Source organism: Humulus lupulus, chromosome 7, assembly GCF_963169125.1.
Source record: "Humulus lupulus chromosome 7, drHumLupu1.1, whole genome shotgun sequence".
In the NCBI taxonomy this organism is placed as follows: Eukaryota; Viridiplantae; Streptophyta; class Magnoliopsida; order Rosales; family Cannabaceae; genus Humulus; species Humulus lupulus.
Genome location: NC_084799.1, coordinates 4,311,671 through 4,330,887, shown reverse-complemented (window position 1 = coordinate 4,330,887; position 19,217 = coordinate 4,311,671). Strand labels below are relative to the sequence as shown.

The 19,217-nt window shown below is 41.9% G+C and overlaps 1 long non-coding RNA gene across 1 annotated transcript; it reads right to left on the bottom strand.

The window, feature by feature from the left end:
• Window positions 1-86: 86 nt before the first annotated feature.
• LOC133789368 (uncharacterized) lies at window positions 87-1,883 on the bottom strand. Its single transcript, XR_009873538.1, has 4 exons — window positions 1,759-1,883; window positions 1,604-1,678; window positions 1,086-1,147; window positions 87-367 (listed from the first exon to the last, which is right to left on the bottom strand). It is a non-coding gene; the product is annotated as an uncharacterized LOC133789368 (long non-coding RNA).
• Window positions 1,884-19,217: the final 17,334 nt, after the last annotated feature.

The window sequence follows — 19,217 nt, the reverse complement described above, 5'->3', positions numbered from 1 at the left end:
CATTGAGGATGATCCTAAGACTTATAGATAAGCACCCTCACTTATTTTAGTTAAAACCATATTTGAGGTGTTACGTTTTAAAACTATATCATAATTTCTTTCTGCGGAAGTCTGGACATTTTTTTTTTTTTAAACTTGAAAACTTATTTCACATTATTTACATTAAACATAAAGTGTGTCTCAAACATATTATACATAAGTATTAAATAACTCAATTTATTTTCAAAACATAACTTCACACTTTATTACAAACATCTCAATGATAACTGAAATAACCCACAAAAAGGTCGATGTGTTCATATGTACAAATCAGGGTCAGGACCATGCTTCAGTTCTCCTCATATCATTCACATATTTCTTTCTCTACCTGCAACACAAGACAACTGTGAGCCTAAAGCTCAGTAAGCAAAGTAATGCATGCAATGCTAATGATTACCCAATATCAATGGACATACACAACTTCTTTTTAAATTTTGGGCCCCTTAATATTGTGCACACTGTTTGAATTGGTCAATGCATGCAGGGCTTGTTACACATATAATACAAAATCCCATGGGTTCTCCTCCGGCTAGCCATCACCACAGTAGGGCACATTAAAAACCTTATTCCATCGTTGCCCCGTCGGGCTCAAGAGTTAAGGTGGCCACACACTGTGGTGTCAATACATATAACAATAACTCATATGGAGGAGAAATAAAAACGGAAACATGGCAAACAATATAATTGGTTCACTAAAACCTAGCCCAAATTATTGGGCAGCCACTATAAGCCTACTATAGGCCTCCGTTTACACTTATTAACACTTTCATTTGCCTTTTCAAAACAGTGGCACTGAACTTAAACTTCTTATAACAACTTTCTTTTATGTTGCACAAAACTTGCAAAGGCATCATATAATTAATCATCATAATATCATGCATGGTCTTATATCATATAATAATTTACCATATCACTATTATGCCATGCATACAAATTTATGATGAAGTGTCACTGTATGTTAATACCACTTACTCACAAAATATTCATATAATGCATACTTTCACATAACACATAATTCTTGTGTTGCAGTTGAGTACTTTACTTACCTTTTGTCCAAAATATAGTTCACCGTGTAACAAGTGGTGTCTTAGGTATTGATGTGCTTATCCTGACAATGGCATGGATTTCTCATCATAATGAAGGCAGTAAGACATTGAACTCTCATTTAAAAATACTCATAAAACATCATATCAAAATCATGCCTAAAATGCCTTAAACCACCTAGATCGAGCGTTAGATTTATCTTAGACACTTAGAGAAATTTTGACAGAGTTTCCCCTTAATTTTAGCTATCCTCAAATATCAAAATCAACCAATAATCAACATCAAATAACCTGCCATAACCATATATCCCAAATACCAACATGATTCATCATAAAGTTATCATATACCGATTTTGATAAAATTCTTATCTCCTAGATCATCACCCAAATTAAATGAGTCTCCACATATATTCAAACATTTATAAACATATATACTCTCTTCTAAACTCAATCAAATAACCAAAAATCATCTTGTACTCCAAGAACCCCAAAAACCTCATAAAACACAAAATTTCACTTACCGAGCAACTTTTCGGCGAAAACAATCTCTTCAAGCTTTTCTAAACCTCAAACCACTTGGAAACCCCAAGAAATATCTTAAAAAGGATAAAACACCATATATAAGCTCTCAGAAAAATTCAAAAACATAGTTTAACTTCCAAGTACAAGAACTTACCATAAAAAGGTTAGAACTAAGCTTAATCTACTTCTTTGGCTTTGCTTTCACTTGGATCTCCTTAGAATTTCTTCAAACCAGCCAAGAAATGGTTTTTGGTTTTCTTTTCTCTCTGTTTTTCAGAATAATGGTCATGCAAAGTGATAAGGTTGATGAAAATTCCTTATTTTCAATGATTTAGCCTTATTGTATCAAAATTTGACACCTTTCATCTCATCATTTCACCTTTTGACTTATGAAAACCTTATTGTTGTGAATTTTCTAACGATTAAAATATGCGCAAGTATACACAGTCGACAACAAGTAATACAGTGATAGAGTATCAAAGTTCGTCTCCACAGGGACTACTAAACTAAAAATAATGCAATATCAACTAATAACAATTTACAATTCAGTAACCAAATCAAGAGAAATTTTGAATGATTAATTCTGAAAATAAATGTAAATGAGCAATTTAATTAAACTAAAATTCAGAGATCAAAATGAAGGAATTCTGTGTAGATTTCAGATACGAGGAAAATAGGTCTGGGTGGTTAATTCCCCTCTGTTCGTTCCAGTTGTTAAAGCAATGGCCCAGCAATGGTTTAGCAATTGCATCAGAGTTAACAGATTTCACAAAGATCCAGTAGTTCTTTCCAAAACTTACTGATAACGTTTACAACTCAACTCAACACATTCCTGTATTATATCAGGTTGAACACTGTCATTTAAACACCAAATCTCATGTTATACAAGGCAGCAAAACATTCCTATTTTACCACTAATATTTACCTAAAAAGGCACTTCTCTTGCATCAATTAAGTGGGATCGACTAGCCTAATTTCTTCCAAAATCAGATCTAGCTAAATAATTGTTACTTATGGCCAGTAAACAACAATCAGTTAACATTAACAACACTTAATTGAACAACGTCACAATTACCACAACCATGCATCAAAACATTACTTCATAATATAGGGTTCATAACCACCCAAACCCTTAGGATATTAGTTCATAGCTGAAATTATAAACACCAATCCAGTACAGAAAAGTTCCATTGAATATAATCTGAAAACTAGATAAGAATTTAATACAAAATGAGAGGAAGAGAGATTAGAGAGATGAGTGGTGAGCTCAGGGTTCCCTTAGGCGTCTGCCTTCCTCTTCTCCCTCTGTTTAGTACTTCCTTCTTCTCTCTTCTCTTTCTTTTTTCTCTGTACTTTTCTTAGTGAAAATATGCAGAATTCTTCAAATATTCAGAGTGGGTTTTTTTTTTCATCTTTAGGCTGCCTCCTTTTTAGGGTACTTGGTTTACCCTAATTAGCAAGTCAAAGTCAATCTTGCCCTCTGTCCTTTGCCACACCACCCAGCTGACTTAATTGTACAATATTCTCGCCACCTCAGCGCCACTTATGTCTCATTAAGTCCAGCTCGCATTTGTCACGTTTCCTTCCTGGGCTCTGCCAATTGCTACGGTGATGCTACAACATTGAAGCAGCAACATGCATTTTCCAAACTTGTTGTTTCCTTTTTGATTCCAAAGTCCCCGATCACTTATTTCAGCTTCCTTTCCTGCTTAACACATACACTAAACTACATAAATCACTCAACAATATGACACTTATCACTTCAATAATTTCGACTTAATCATCTGCTAGGCCTATTATCCTTATGTGTAAAACACTCACACCAAACCTTAGGTCCATATGACTTCATACCCAATAGTTATGCTTACCCGATCAAGCGTAGCGCACTTATGCTAAGCTCGTTTTGACTTTGCATCAATACCACTGATTATGTATACCTCCCATCAAGAATTGATCTAATGGTTCTAAAACCATTTTTACATCATCAATGAGACCTTAATCATACATTGATTACATTTGGTAAATCCATAAATACTCAATTTTACACCCAAATACTAGTAATCGACATTGTACTATTTTTCACTACTTAACCTATTTTGCCTTCTATATCTCACTTTCATCACTTAATTCCATGCCTTGTCCATATTTTTCATACTTTCTTATATCTTGAGCACATCAAACACTCATAAAAGACAACTCAAATGCCACAAGGTTAATAATATTTAGCATACATATAGACATCACATACACAACTTTTATACTTATACATGAAAACACTTATAAGAATATGCATATGCTCAAATTATACATATTGTATGATATGTAATGCAATGCAATCATGTGATTATTGGCTATATTATATCAAAATAATGTGGGTGCTACACATGCAATCTAGATATAGTGCATTTTGGAAAGAAGCCATCAATGATGAGATGAATTTCATTCTTTCCAGCAACACTTGGGAATTGGTAGATCTCTCTCTAAGCCAATTGGGTGCAAGTGGGTATTTAGGAGGAAATACCACATTGATGGCACTATCCAAACCTTTAAAGCTAGATTAGTAGCTAAGGGGTTTAGGCAAAAAGAGGGTATTGATTATTTCGATATCTATGCGCCTGTTGCAAGAACAACTTCTATAAGAATTTTGTTCGCTTTGGCTTCTATACACAACTTGTATGTTCATCAAATGGATATCAAGACAACATTCCTTAATAGTGACCTCAATGAGGAGGTTTATATGGAACAACCCGAAGAGTTTATCCTACCAAGATATGAACATAAAGTGTGTATGTAATGCCCTACGTCACTATGGCTGCTTCCTGGAATGACGACTGGCCCTACAAACCAACACGAGTCTTTCCATCATGCTTTTTCCTCACTCACACACTTCCTGGGAAAACTTCCCAAGAGGTCACCCATCTTGAGATTACTCCAGGTCAAGCACGATTAACTTTGGAGTTCTCAAGTGATGGGCTACCGAAAAGAAGATGCATCTTGTTGGCATAGGTAGTACTCATCAATCCATTTAAGCAATCTTCAACTGTGCAGTCCCATACCTACACAGTCTTAGAATCATCACACTTGACTTTCCCCAGGCGGTGTGGGATTGCACAGCTTTACCCGGTCTTTCCCCTTACGGATCACGGGATTCTGACTGTCACAATCACCACCCCTTACGGGCCCGACGTCCCTGTCGGCCACACTTTCGGCTAGGTCAAGGCTCTTATACCATTTGTAATGCCCCACGTCACTATGGTTGCTTGCTGGAAAGACTCGTGTTGGTTTGTAGGGTCAGTCGTCATTCCAGGAAGCAACCATAATGACGTGGGGCATTACAGTGCAGACTTGTAAAATCCTTATATGAATTGAAACAAGCTTCTAAGCAATGGCATGAGAAATTCGATCAAGCCATCATGTCTAATGGGTTTAGGCATAACAATGGAGATTAGTGTTTGTATTCCAAAAATTGTAAAGGATATGTGATCATTGTTTGCCTTTATGTGGATGCATGCCTATTCTAAGTGATAGCATGAAAGGAATAGAAGAAACGAAGAGGTTTTTATCATCAACCTTCAAGATGAAAGATCTTGGAGAAGTTGATACCATACTTGGTATCAATGATGAGATGAATTTCATTCTTTCCAACAACACTTGGGAATTGGTAGACCTCCCTCTAAGCCAATTGGGTGTAAGTGGGTATTTAGGAAGAAATACCACACTGATGGCGATATCCAAACCTTTAAAGCTAGATTAGTAGCTAAGGTGTAACGCCCTGGATAACCAAGACCGTTACATTGTGTGTTTGAAGTAGTGCAAGACTTGCTAATCAAGTCATTTAAATAAAAATGTGAACCTAACAACATAAACAGGTTAGGTTTTAAAGGTTTTGGACATAAACGAATAATTTTCATTAAAATAAATGTTTGATACATGGGATCCCAAATCAGGGTTCAAATGACATAATTACAGGATTTCTAAATGTTATAAACAATCAAGCCACTCTAATGGTAAAATACACATTTTAGGTTTCCATCCCTGTACAATCCCTCGACTGTGGCGGCCGAGCAGCTAAAAATGTACACCTCGCCCCCAGAGCTCTCCAACCCATGGTCAATTCGTCTTACCCTTGCCTTTACCTACACCACGTAGCACCCATGAGCTGAGGCCCATCAAGAAAACATAATATCATAGCATGATCAATATCAATAACCAATTATTCTACAAAGCATAACCAAGTATTCAGCCATTCATAACATTCACCTGTTCAATGATAACAATCGACAAATTAACAACTTGTCATCCAAATAATCAACATATCATATTCATCAGATTAACACAATAATCAAGTTCATAATCAACAGTTTATCGCAACCATTAAACAATATTCAGAGTCGGCACCCTTAGGCCGCACCCTCTATTTAACCCATTGTCTTCGGCTCACTTAGGCTGCCCCTGGTGTTATATCCACTGACTCCGGCCAGCTTAACTGAGCTCAGTGATTAATAAACTGTCCTCAGCTACCAGTGGCTGAGCCGCGCCCTGTGCGCAAGTATTGACTCCAGCACTCTTAGGTCGTTTATCACATGTCCCCATGGCATAATACCACCTCATGACATTCATACAATTATAAGGAGCTCTTAGTCCCAACATATTCATATGGTTTATCACAATCATATAACAGTGCATACGAATTGTTGACGTCGTTTTTCGTCAACAGTGAATATAGAGCACGTAAACAATAAATAGTTATGACCAGAAAAATATAATGAGACAAATAGGATTTTTTACGTGGTTCAGCAGTTAATTCTGCCTAGTCCACGAGTCTTTGTTATTAGAACTTTAAAATATTTCTGGAAACTCTTCAGAGATGAATTCTCCATAAATCCTCCCAAGATTACAAAATTTCCCTCCTTTACAAAGGTATATCACCTCTCTATTTATAGAGGAGATTTCAGAATACAATCCCACACGTCTCTGGGAAGTTATTCTTTATGTCAATAAATTTAATGGCTTTAAAAGCCTGTAACTTCTATATACAAGGAAACGTCCCCTGAAGACCAGGGGGCGTATAACTGAATAATAAATATCCCTTTATTATAGGGAAGTTACAACAATAAGTATAGACTGCGTCTCTCCAAGTAACTCACTAAGACGTTCGAAGTCAGCAATCAACATCGTCAGCATCGTACCAGCCCAGGTCTCTGAGTGACTTTCGAGTATCATTTTCTCCTAGACCACATAGTTTCGAGCTCATACTTATGTCAGGCTCGGAACTTACTATCCGAGGCCACCCGAGAATAGACGTACTCCGATGTCTGTCTTTCGAGCTTGTAAGGACTTCGAGGCTCCCTCTTCGAGGTTGCCACCTGCTTTGTAGGTTCGGCGCCTAGGTTGCGAACATGTATTCTAGATATTGCGAGCTCACACCTGACGAATCCAGCTTTCGGGATTACAATTCTCAAGGCTCGAAAACTGGGTGTAACATTTTTCCCCCTCAAAAGTATTTGTTCGAATCCTATGAGAAGGAAACTTTTGAACTACTTTCCTCGGGAACTGCACCGTCACCCATGTTCGAGTATGGACACGTGCCAGTTGGGTATTGCTCACTCAAGGTACTCGAGTACCTGGGAAACCTGCCCACGATCGTTCGCCTGCCACCTTTTCGGCGCCATCTTGTCATTTGTCCCTGACCGTCAGATTTGATAAGAATCCTGACTAATGGCTCGGATTAATCCCTTTGTTCTACCTCTGATTGTCTATATATAAGGCCTTAGCCATTTTCCTCATTTTAATTTAACATTCATCAGAAGAAAAAAGGAAAAAGAAAGGAAAAACCAGAGGCTATCCTAGAAAACTTCTTGCTTTTGCATGTTTTCCAAGCCAAGAAGACAAAACCACGCTGGTATTTTTGACTTTGTGAGATCGTACTTGCAGCCGCTTATACAATCGTCCATTTCCCTGTTTCCGCCGATTGCATTGTGTAAGTTTTTTGATGTATATATATATTGTTATACCCAGATTTCGAGCCATGTTAAATGTGACCTCGAAAGTTGGATTCACAACGAAATGAACTCGTAAAGTTTGAAGTATGCTCCAAGATTAAATATCGAGCCTACAAGACTGAGACGACCTCGAAATATTCACGATCTCGAAGGGTAGCTCCCGAGATGCATCTATCCTCGGGAAGACCTCGGATCAAGGGTTCCGAGCCTGACACACGTACGATCTCGAAGCCATGTGACCTCGGGAGATGTCATTAGCTCGAAAGCTGATGAGAAACCTAGTAGAGTAAGGGCTTGGAGATATATGATAATGACCTTGAATATCTACAAGTGTTGTCTATAAGGGACGCGTTCTGCATTTATTATTGTAAATCCCATAAAATCATGGGATATTATTCGATTAGTTATACGCCCCCTGGTATTCAGGGGACGTTTCCTTTTATATCGGATTGCAGGCATTTAAAGCCATTTAATTTATTTACACAAAAAGAGTAACTACCCAAAATATGTGGGATAATATTCTGCATCCTTCTCTATAAATGGAGAGGTCATGCACCATTGTAAAGGACCGAAATTCTTAATCGAGAGAGAAAACTCTGAAGAATTCATGCTTAAGAATTTTCAGAGACAATCTTGAGTTTAATAACAAAGACTCGTGGACTAGGCAGATTTAACTGCTGAACCACGTAAAAAATCGTGTGTTGTATTGTCATATTTTAATTGGCCAAAACTAGTTATTGTTTACGTGCTCTTCTTTCACTGTTGACGAAAAACGGCGTCAACAGTTTCATTGTGTAAGTTTTCTAATATATATATATTATCAGTTTCTGGCTTTGCTGCTTTGTATATATATTTTTTCTTCTGGGAATGCACAGGTTCATCTTGTAGTTTGATATACTAGGATGTGTCGACTGATAGATATTGCATTTAGGTTCCGCCATTGTCAATCAAAACCTAGTTTATGCGCAAGACAACCCAAATATGGTTCTTTTTATGAGTTTTTAAATTTGTTAGGACCTATCTTGCACACCAAGATATCGGGTACAAAATCTGGGTTTTAAAGAATGCACGATTCTAAAAAATACCACTTTTGAACAACCGCACCTTTTCCCTGATATTTCGGGATTTTCAAAAATTAAATCCACTTCCTTCCCTTTTTCGTGAAATACACGTCGTGACCCTTAATCGGGTCTCCGGGATCGAACTCATCTCGTACCCAAGCATTCCCGAGCTTGTTCCACCAAGCTTGGTATTCTTAATTCCTTGCTTGCATGGCCCTCACTATTTTTTCTTTCTTGCTAGATGTCACAGAATCTGGAAAGACGGTGGGGGTCGCTGCTTGCAACTCCGTACTCGCCAAAAACTTCGAGCCCAGAATTGCTATTTGCTCGGAACCAACGTCTGATTCGCGAATACAATCTCGCGCGCGAACAAGAAGAAACTCGAGCTCACTACCGCCGCCAAATCGTCGAGGTCATTGAAAAGAAGAGAAGAATCCTTTGAGAGGCCCTTTATCCAGAATCTGATTCAAGGCCCCAACCGATCCCCCTTGATTCTAGGTTGAAAGTGACCATCGCGTACCATCCGGGGGAGCTCCAATTCTCACTGATGGGGGAGCCTTCTACCTCGCAGCCACGGAGGGAGTTCTTCGAGGCCGAGCACTACTGGAGCTCGGTTACCTCGACAGGTCAGATAAACGATATCCTGGCCTTTCACGGTCTCAGACTGTCAAGCTCTTAAAGGTGTCGAGCTCCTACTTCCAGCGAGCGAAGCTGCCATACCCCAGGAGATGGAAATCCTGATAACAAGCTGAGGTATGCGGCTTGGAGCCAGGAGCATATGAAGGCAGGAACGTTGCTGCCTTTGAAGTCTTTCTTCAAGGACTTCACAAACTTTGTTGGGTTGGCTCCATTCCAGCTCAACACTAATTCTTACAGGGTTCTGTCTGCCCTGAGGTCGTTATACCACGAGTTGAAGTGGGAAGGACCATCACCATAGGAGATCCTGTATCTCTTCTGTCTGAAAAGCAATCCCTCCCGAGCTCAGGGAGGATACGGCTTCTACTATCTTTCGAGTTACCCCAAGGAGAAAAAGGTGTTCGAGGATCTTCCCAACCATCCTTCTAACTTTAAGAAGGCCTTCTTCTGGACAGATGGCCTATCTTCGTCTCGATACTATTCATTCAAACGGATTCGTAAGTGTAATGCCCCGGATTCCCTAATGTGGTTTAGCGGCTGGATTGTAGGCTGGGAGGGCCATAATTGCTTAATTACGCTATTAAATGTGTTTATGCATATTTATGAGAATTGTGTTATAATATAATGTTAATTGTATGCATGTCGATGATATATGTGAGACCACATTATGATGTGGGTTTGTTCGAGCTGTTCGACATGAGACGATCGTAGTTATTGATTAGCGGTTTAGTCACAACAGGTTTAAGTGTCGGGACTTGGTTAGAGTCTCGGGGTGATTTTGATGATTAGAGCGTTGCTGGGAGATAAAGGGGTAACGGGATGTGAATTATTGGTGTTTGAGATTATTGAGAATAACGGGAATTGGAGAGCGTTAATTATGATTAACGAGTTAGGAAGAAAGTACCAAAAATGCCCTTGGGAGTCTTTAGAAACCATTAATTGACCTAGGGGTAAAATGGTCATTTCACCCCTAGGATAGATATAACCTTATTTAGCTGAAAATGTGATGGAAAAACAGAGTATCTTTGAGAGTTCTCCCGTACCTTCTTCTCCTCACTGTTCTTTGTGGTTTCTGAACCAATTTTGAGGATTCAAGCTTAGGAAGCAAGCCTTGGGAGTTTGGGAGTGTGTTCCATCATTGAAGAGCTTCATAAGCCAAGCTTTGGGTAAGTTTCTAACCATAGTTTCTCTGGTTTGCTCTGTTTTAGTTTTGTTTTGCAGCTGAAATGTTTAGGGTGAATTCATGGGTTTTGTTGGGAGTTTTGGCTAGGGTTCCCATGCTTGTGATGTTTGGGATGTGTTGGGATGGTTTTTGGGTTCATTTGGCATCAAGAATAGGCTTTGGAAGTTTGGGAATCGAGTTAGAATCGAAGGAGATGAAGAAGGTCGGTTCAGGGAAGTTTTGGGCTGGAGGTAGCGCTACAGCGCCCACCCTAGGGCGCTATAGCGCTCCTCAGGAGACTTTCTGGTGCTTGGGCGGTTCTGAGTTTAGCGCTGTAGCGCTAGGGGTTGAGCGTTGTAGCGCTACCCTCCTTCCAAACCCCGTTTTGAGTGTTTTTAAGGGTTTTTGACTTGGGGTTTCAATCCTTAAGGCCCGGGATCGATTCTACTCACCGTGTGGGCATGTTTCGAGGTCCCAAGGGTGGTGCTTAGGTTAAGACCCTATTATTGTGGATTCTCATTAATGGAGGTTATAATTGGTTGTGACTAGGTAACCGCTAAGGAACTAAAAGACCGATCGTTCTCAGGGGTCGTCTTTATCATACTTCTCGCTCGAACTTGAGGTAAGAAAACAGTGTATGGATACAGTTGCACCCTGTACAGGTATATGACATGCATAGTTTGATATTGAGACATATTGGTTGATATGTGTGAACGTGGATTGCATCTTAAATGCTAATGAATACTGATTACCTGTTTAAGACACTGACTAGTCAGGGACCGACTCTAAAGTCGACGATCACGCATTGAATGGCTCTATCGCATTAATGCGGGACCGACCCTAAGGTCGAAGAACTTATAAGCGCTTGCCTGGTCTACGACCAGATGATTATAGCCAAGGTATATGACCCCGGTGACTGTTTGTCACAAGGCTAAGGGACGTTGTCCATAGTTTCGACTTTAGAGTCGTGAGGAAGGTTATGTTGGTGACCAATCACCATGCACCTGTCCTGAACAAACTTATGAAAGAATCACCTATCAGTTAAGCCCTGGTGACCCTATCGTCACATGGCTAGAGGGAGCGATGCTCATTACTGTGACTTTTGGCTATTGTCACCTATTTGTTGGACTGATAGTCCTGGATGATTATTATGATCGTTGTTGTTATTATACCGTATCTTATTGTGTTTTCTTGCTGGGCCTTGGCTCATGGGTGCTATGTGGTGCAGGTAAAGGAAAGGAAAAGCTTGGCCAGCCTTGAGTGGAGAGCTTGGGCGATGTGATGTACATACAGGGCCGCTTGACCGCCACGGTCAAGGAGTTCTCAGAGGGACTAGGGGTTTACCCTATTTTTGCCGCTTAGGCCGGCGGAGTTTGTAAATTTGGAACTGTAGCGACTCTTTTGTATTACGAACTACTTGTAAACATTTTGAAAGGCTCATGAGCAGTTTATTTACTTAATGAAATGTACCCTTTCCTTTTACTGGTTTTCCACTTTAACCTGATAATAACGCTTAGATCACGTTTTTAGCCAAAGGACTCGGGTAGCGAGTCAAATTTCCGGTTCACCGTTTTCCGTAACTGTTCTGGGGTAGCCAGGGCGTTACAGTAAGTACCCCAACCTTCTTTATCTCTGTGCTCAGATTTTTATCTGTAGGCTCGTACTTAGTTGAAATGTATTTTATTTTCCAGCCAACTATCATCGTCCTACTCCCACTGACGTGATGAAGGAGCATATAGAGACTCTGCTCCAACTCCCTTATGGCAGGAGGTCTCTCTCATACCTTTTACATGAAAGTAATCTCCGAGCTTGCGAGCTCTTGGGAGATGGCCAGTCCACTTCAGATTGGTCCAACAAAAAATACGACCGCTGGGAGCTCGTGCCTTTGCCAACAGGCATCCTCCCTCCAAGGAGAGAGATGAGGCCCCCGCCTCCAGTTCGCCGACGGAGCCCGCAGTCAGGGAACGAGGCCAACAATGAAGCCTCGAGCTCGGGTTCGGATGATCAAGGTACAGTCATCCTAAGCTCAAAAATGTGGTCTCCCACCCTATTAAAACACAAACCCGATAGGTTAATGTTATGCAAGGACGATAGAGACCATTTCTATATATGGACTTGGGTAGATGAACAGGTTCATAGGTTTGACAGTTGGCTCGGGAAGTATGACACTATGTACAGCCTGAACGAGGTATGGGACAGAATAGCCGTCCAATATGGGACCAATGACTATAGGGACCTTTCAAGGTTGACGTCCATCTATAGTGAAGGTACTCCCCCCACCTCTTCTGAAGATGGAAGGATTTCATGGTCTCCGAGTTCAAGCTCGGAGGAGAGTTCCAGTTAGGTTTCTCTCCACTTGCCCTTTCATTACTTTGTATATCTGCGCGATGCTGAGTCACTTTATATACTTTTTCTTTTTTGTTATAACTCACACTGTAGTGTGACTGTGCAGGTGAGATGTACTCCGACCTTGAAAATATTCTCGAGAGCGCCGGAGCCAAAAGGAGCAAGCGCCCCAGGGGGTCGCGAAAAAATGACCGTCCCGCCAAGGTCCTTAAGAGGACTGAAAAGACACCTCCCCCACCAGCTCCTCCTGCTACAAGCCTTGCTGTGGGGTCGACCTCACTGGTCGGGACATCCTCGACTCCACAGGTCGGGGCATCCCCAACTCCACAGGCCGGGGCGTCTACTGTGGTCGAGCCTCAATTCCCATCCTGGTCCACTCGACGTTCGGTCCACCTCCTAAAAAACCTCTGCTTCCTTTACCCGCAAGTTGTCGGTTTCTACTCACGTCAAGGAGTATGTAGTCGACAATGCTGCCGGGTCCCATGGGGCTACGCTGGGCTCGGACGTCTTGTCCCGAGTGGGCCAGAGCTTTAGCAGTTTTGATGCTCCCCACTAGCAATTTTTGAACAACGCCCGAGACTGCAACACACTCTACGAGAAGAGTGTCGAGCTTACCGCCTCGGTAATTTTCTTTTCTCGCTATCAGCTATGTTTATAGACAGTCCGTATGCTAATGCTGATTTCTTTACATGCCAGGTTCTTGCTATCTTTGCTCAGCTCAACCATAAGTTGAATAACGAGGTCCATTCAAGAAAATCCTATGCTCAGGAGGCGAAGGATATTTAGCTCAAACTGAGTGATGAACTAAAGGCAACAAAGGAAAAGTTTGAGGTGGGAGCCGAGGAAGCTGAATGCTAGGGTCGCGGAGCTTGAGAAGGAAAATGCTAGGCTCATGGAGGCTAATACCAAGCTTGAAGAAGACAAGGTCGCCACTTTTGATATAATTGAGAGTGAAAAGGCTCGCCTCCTAGCTGAGTACAAAGAGAAGAAGGACCAAGCGGCTGATCTGGCCATGTACAGAATGTGGGCCAACAATGAGGACCTCGATACCAGCTTCCTAGGTCCTCTTGAGGCGAAGCTCTTAGACAGGTGGAATGCTCGGCTTGAGGCGGAGGAGGCTGCTCGGGAGGCTGCTCAGGAGTCTAGTGCAGCTGGTGCTGAAAAGGCTAAGGAGATTGCTCCTTCTTGAATTCCATCTCAGGGTTGCATCCCTTTATTTTTGTAATTGTTTTAATTTATGCCCGTAGGGCTGATACAATTTCATTTTCTTTTCTTTTTAATATATATGCTTTACACTTCTTGATTCGAAATATTTTGCACATTTTATATTAAAGAATCGCGTATGTTTGTTTATTCGCACAAACATAATTTGGATTTAGGCTCGAGGTTCAATGCATTCATGCACAGTTTGCTCGAATTATCCGCTTCCGATCTCGTTACTTGTCAAGGTCGGATATTACTTTAACCATGCACTTGTAGTACTTATATGGTATGTAATGTCAACAATTTAGTTATATCTTACTTTTTAGTTACTTTTTCTCGTCCTCGGTTATCTCTCCGAAGTTATGAGATTGAAACTATTGTTTTGTAAGATACTCCAGCCTTGACCTCGGCTTATCCGAAGGAGGTTATGTTCGAAATTATGCTCGATTCATTTTAGCTGGTTTGTTCCAAACCTGTTAAGGTCGTGTTAGGTTAGTAATCCATACACTTAATTTTTAATCTAGTTTGCATATTTGGTTACATCCAAACATTGTTATCTTTTGAAAATTTGGTTGTCCAAACTTTCTCAGCTCGCGTATTTGGTTATATCCAAATACTTGCAAAATTTGGTTATGTCCAAACTTTCTCAGCTCGCGTATTTGGTTATATCCAAATACTTGTATGTTTTTGATAGCTTGGTTTTACCAAATCATCCCAACTGGCGTATTTGGTTATCTCCAAACACTTGCATGTATTTCGTATATGTTATTTTATTTTTCAAGCTGCTGGTATATGTACCAATGATGCCCCCTTAATATCCTATGAGTGTGACCATAGGTTATTAAATTAAGAGGGATTGCAAAAATAAAGAAAAACGTAACATATTGAACAAAATAAATCTTTATTTGATAGAATCCAAAAGTAGACAAAACAGTACAGATAAACAAGCATGGTTACAGGCAACATCCTTCCTATACTATTGATAGTAAGGTCTCAAGTGTTTGCCATTCCATGCTCGCGATACTAGGCTCCCTTCCAATCTCGCTAACTTGTAGACACTGGGCCGGATGACTGACTCTATCTGGTAGGGTCCTTCCCAATTTGGCCCGAGCACGCCAGCTGCTAGATCTCGCGTTTCCAAAAATACACGTCTTAGCACCAAATCTCCCACACCGAACTTTCGATCCCGAACTCTCTTGTTGAAGTACCTGGTAGCTCGCTGCTGGTAGGCAGCGTTTCTCAGTTGAGCTTCGTTTCTTCTTTCTTCGATCAAATCTAAGGTTTCTTCGAGCTGAGTGTGGTTCGAGCTTTGGTCATAAGCGTGAGTTCAGATTGTAGGTATCTCGACCTCAATAGGCAACATAGCTTCGCAACCGTATGCTAGGGAGAACGGGGTATGTCCTCTTGATGTTCGAGCTGTAGTCCTATATCCCCATAAGACTTGGGGCAATTCTTCGGGCCATCGTCCTTTTGCCTCCTCCAACTTTTTCTTTAGCGAACTCTTGAGAGTTTTGTTTACAGCTTCGACCTGGCCATTCGCTTGGGGATGAGCTACTGACGAAAAACTCTTTATTATTCCATTTTTTCGCAAAAATTGGTGAACAAATCGCTGTCGAACTGGGTCCAGTTGTCGGATACAATTTTCCTCGGCATCCTATATCTGCACACAATGATTTTACCACAAAGTCAAGGACTTTCTTGGAAGTTATTGTTGCTAACGGTTCCGCCTCTGTCCACTTTGTGAAGTAATCTATGGCAACTACAGCGTACTTCACACCGCCCTTGCCAGTTGGGAGAGAGCCTATGAGGTCGATCCCCCACACCGCAAACGGCCATGGGGAGGTCATCATGGTCAGCTCGGATGGTGGAGCTCGAGGGATCGTGGCGAACCGCTGGCACTTATCGCATTTCTTTACGTACTCGAAGGAATCTGATTTAATGGTAGGCCAGAAATAACCTTGGCGTATGATTTTCTTGGACAGACTATGCCCCCCAGTATGGTCTCCACAAAACCCTTCATGAATTTCTGCTATGATCTTCTTGGCTTCGGGTGGAGTTACGCACCGAAGTAATGGCATGGAATATCCCCTTCTATATAGATTTCCGTCCAGAATGGTATAACAGGGAAGTTGATACATTAACTTTCGAGCTTGGTTCCGATCTTTTGGAAGGACTCCAGTTTCGAGATACTCGACTATCGGGGTCATCCAAGTAGGTTCGGAATCAATCATACACACGTCTTCCTCCTCCGGCTCGCTGATGCTAGGTGCCGAGAGGTGTTCTATTAGCACCACCTTTAGCTCATCATTCTCAGTGGAAGTAGCGAGCCGAGCTAAGGCATCTGCATTTGAATTTTTCTCACGTGGGACTTGTTCGATCGCGTAAAACTCGAAATGTTCCAATGCGGACTTTGCCCTTTCTAAGTAAGCTGCCATTTTTGTGCCACGAGCCTGGTATTCTCCCAAAATTTGGTTAACCACGAGCTGGGAGTCGCTATAGCAATGTATTGCTTTAACTTTGAGTTCTTTGGCCATACGAAGTCCCACCAGTAAAGCCTCGTATTCGGCCTCGTTATTCGATGCACTGAAGTCGAATCTTAAGGCAGAATGAAATCTGCTCCCTGCAGGAGTAATCAAAATGATCCCTGCCCCCGATCCATTTTCATTAGATGATCCATCAACGTAAAGTTTCCACAGCTCGTGGGTCGGGGTTATAACTTCATCGTTGGTCATGCCAGTACATTCCACTATAAAGTCCGCCAATGCCTGTGCCCTAATGGTTGTTCTCGGGTGGTATGTGATCTCGAATTGCCCGAGTTCCGCTGCCCATTTAAGCAGTCAACCTGAAGCCTCCGGTTTGGACAAGACCTGCCTAAGTGGTTGATCAGTCAATGCATGGATGGGGTGCGCCTGGAAGTAGGGTCAAAGTTTTTGAGGCGAATAAATTAAGCTGAGAGCTAGCTTTTCCATCAAGGAGTATCTCGACTCTGCCCCCAGTAATCTTTTGCTGATGTAATATACGGGGCCTCTGTACCTTGTCTTCTTCTCGCACGAGCACTACACTTATTGCATGTTCGGTAGTGGATAGATACAAGTATAATACTTCCCCCGTGACAGGCTTTGATAAGATGGGGGGCTCTATGAGGTGCTTCTTAAGTTCCTGGAAGGCCAGCTCGCACTCTTCCGTTCATTCAAATTTCTTGCTTCCCCTCAATAGGTTAAAGAACGGGAGACAACGGTCCGTAGATTTCGAGATAAACCTACTTAGTGCTACCATCCTACCAGTCAAACTTTGGACATCTTTGTACCTTCGAGGTGAGGGCATGTCGATTAGGGCCTGGATCTTGTCTGGGTTAGCTTCTATCCCGCGAGCATTTACAATAAAGCCCATAAATTTTCCGGATGACACCCCAAAGGAACATTTTTGTGGATTAAGCTTCATGTTATACTTCCGGAGCACGGCAAAACATTCTTCGAGGTCGTCAACATGGTTATCATTAAGTTGAGACTTGACTAGCATGTCATCAACATAAACTTCCATGTTGTTTCCTATTTGCTCCAAAAACATCATGTTTACGAGCCGCTGGTAAGTTGCCCCAGCATTTTTGAGCCCGAACGGCATGACATTATAACAGTACAGCCCCTTCTCTATTATGAAGCTCGTATGCTCCTGGTCAAGGGCATGCATGGAAATCTGGTTATATCCAGAATAGGCATCCATGAATGACATCAGTCCATGCCCTGTCGTGGCATCCACGAGCTGGTCAATCCTTGGTAAAGGGAAACGGTCCTTTGGGCAAGCCTTGTTGAGGTCCGAATAGTCAATGCAGTTTCGCCACGTCCTATTTGGCTTTGGGACCAACACCAGATTGGCTACCCAGTCAGGGTAAAAAGCATCCCTAATGAACCGGTTTGCTTTTAACCTGTCGACCTCCTCCTTTAGCGCCTTTTTCTGTCATCATCCAGTTGTCTTCGCTTTTGTTGCTTCGGTGGGAAGCTTTTATCGATATTCAGTGCGTGGCTTGCTATGTTCGGACTTATTCATACCATGTCTGAATGGGACCACGCGAAGACATCCTGGTTTCTCTTCAAAAAACAAATTAGTTGCTATTTTGTTTCTTCCTGGAGATGTTTTCCAACCTTTACCTTTTTCGAGGGATCAGACTCTTTGAGCTGAATCTCTTCGAGCTCTTCTAATGGTTCAAGATCAACCTTCTCCTCAACCCTTGGATCGATTTCTTCATCAATCTCCAAGACCGTCCCATCTTTGTTTTGAACAATGACGAGTGCTTGTGCGCTTGTCTGTTTCTTTCCTCTTAAGGAAATGCTGTAGCATTCCCTTCCAGCTAACTGATCTCCCTTCAACGTCCCGATGCCACTAGGGGTCGGGAACTTAACGGCCAAATGCCTTACAGACGAGACTGCCCCCAGCCCTACCAGGGCAGGTCTCCCGAGCAGCACTTTGTAGGCTGAAGGTAGGTCTACTACTATGAATTCCATCATCTTGGTTGTTGAGACTGGGTAGTCTCCCAAGGTCACGGGGAGTTCGATGGATCCCATGCAGGCGATCCCTTCTCCTGAAAATCAGTATAATGTAGTCGCACATGCTTTCAGGTCGCGAAGGGAGAGTCCCATCTTTTCTAGGGTTGCCTTATAGAGAATGTTAACTGAGCTCCCATTGTCTATGAGAACTCGGTGAACCCTCTTATTTGCCAGCTGGAGAGTGATGACCAGTGGATCATGGTGAGGAAGCTGAACATGGGACGCGTCGTCTTCAGTAAAGGTTATTGGCTGGGATTCAATCCTTTGATTTTTGGGAGCTCTTGGTTCGGGTTCATAAGGAGATCCGTCCCCAGTCTTTAGCTCGTTCACATATCTTTTTTGGGCATTCCTGCCGATGCCCGCGGGATGAGGCCCTCCCGAGATAGTTATCATGTCTTCTCCATCTATCGGAGGGGGCCTATCTTCTTCCCTAGCTCGAGAATTGTTGTTTTGTGCATGCTGTGGCGCGACTGCCCTTTGGCTCGTAGACGCCTGATTAGTATTCTGGTTTTTGACATATTGTCTGAAATAACCTCTTGAGATCAACCCTTCGATCTCGTCTTTCAACTGTTGACATTCATCAGTAGTATGCCCGGTGTCTCTGTGAAATCGACAATATTTGCTGGAATCCCTCTTGGACTTCTGATTTCTCATTGGGTCTG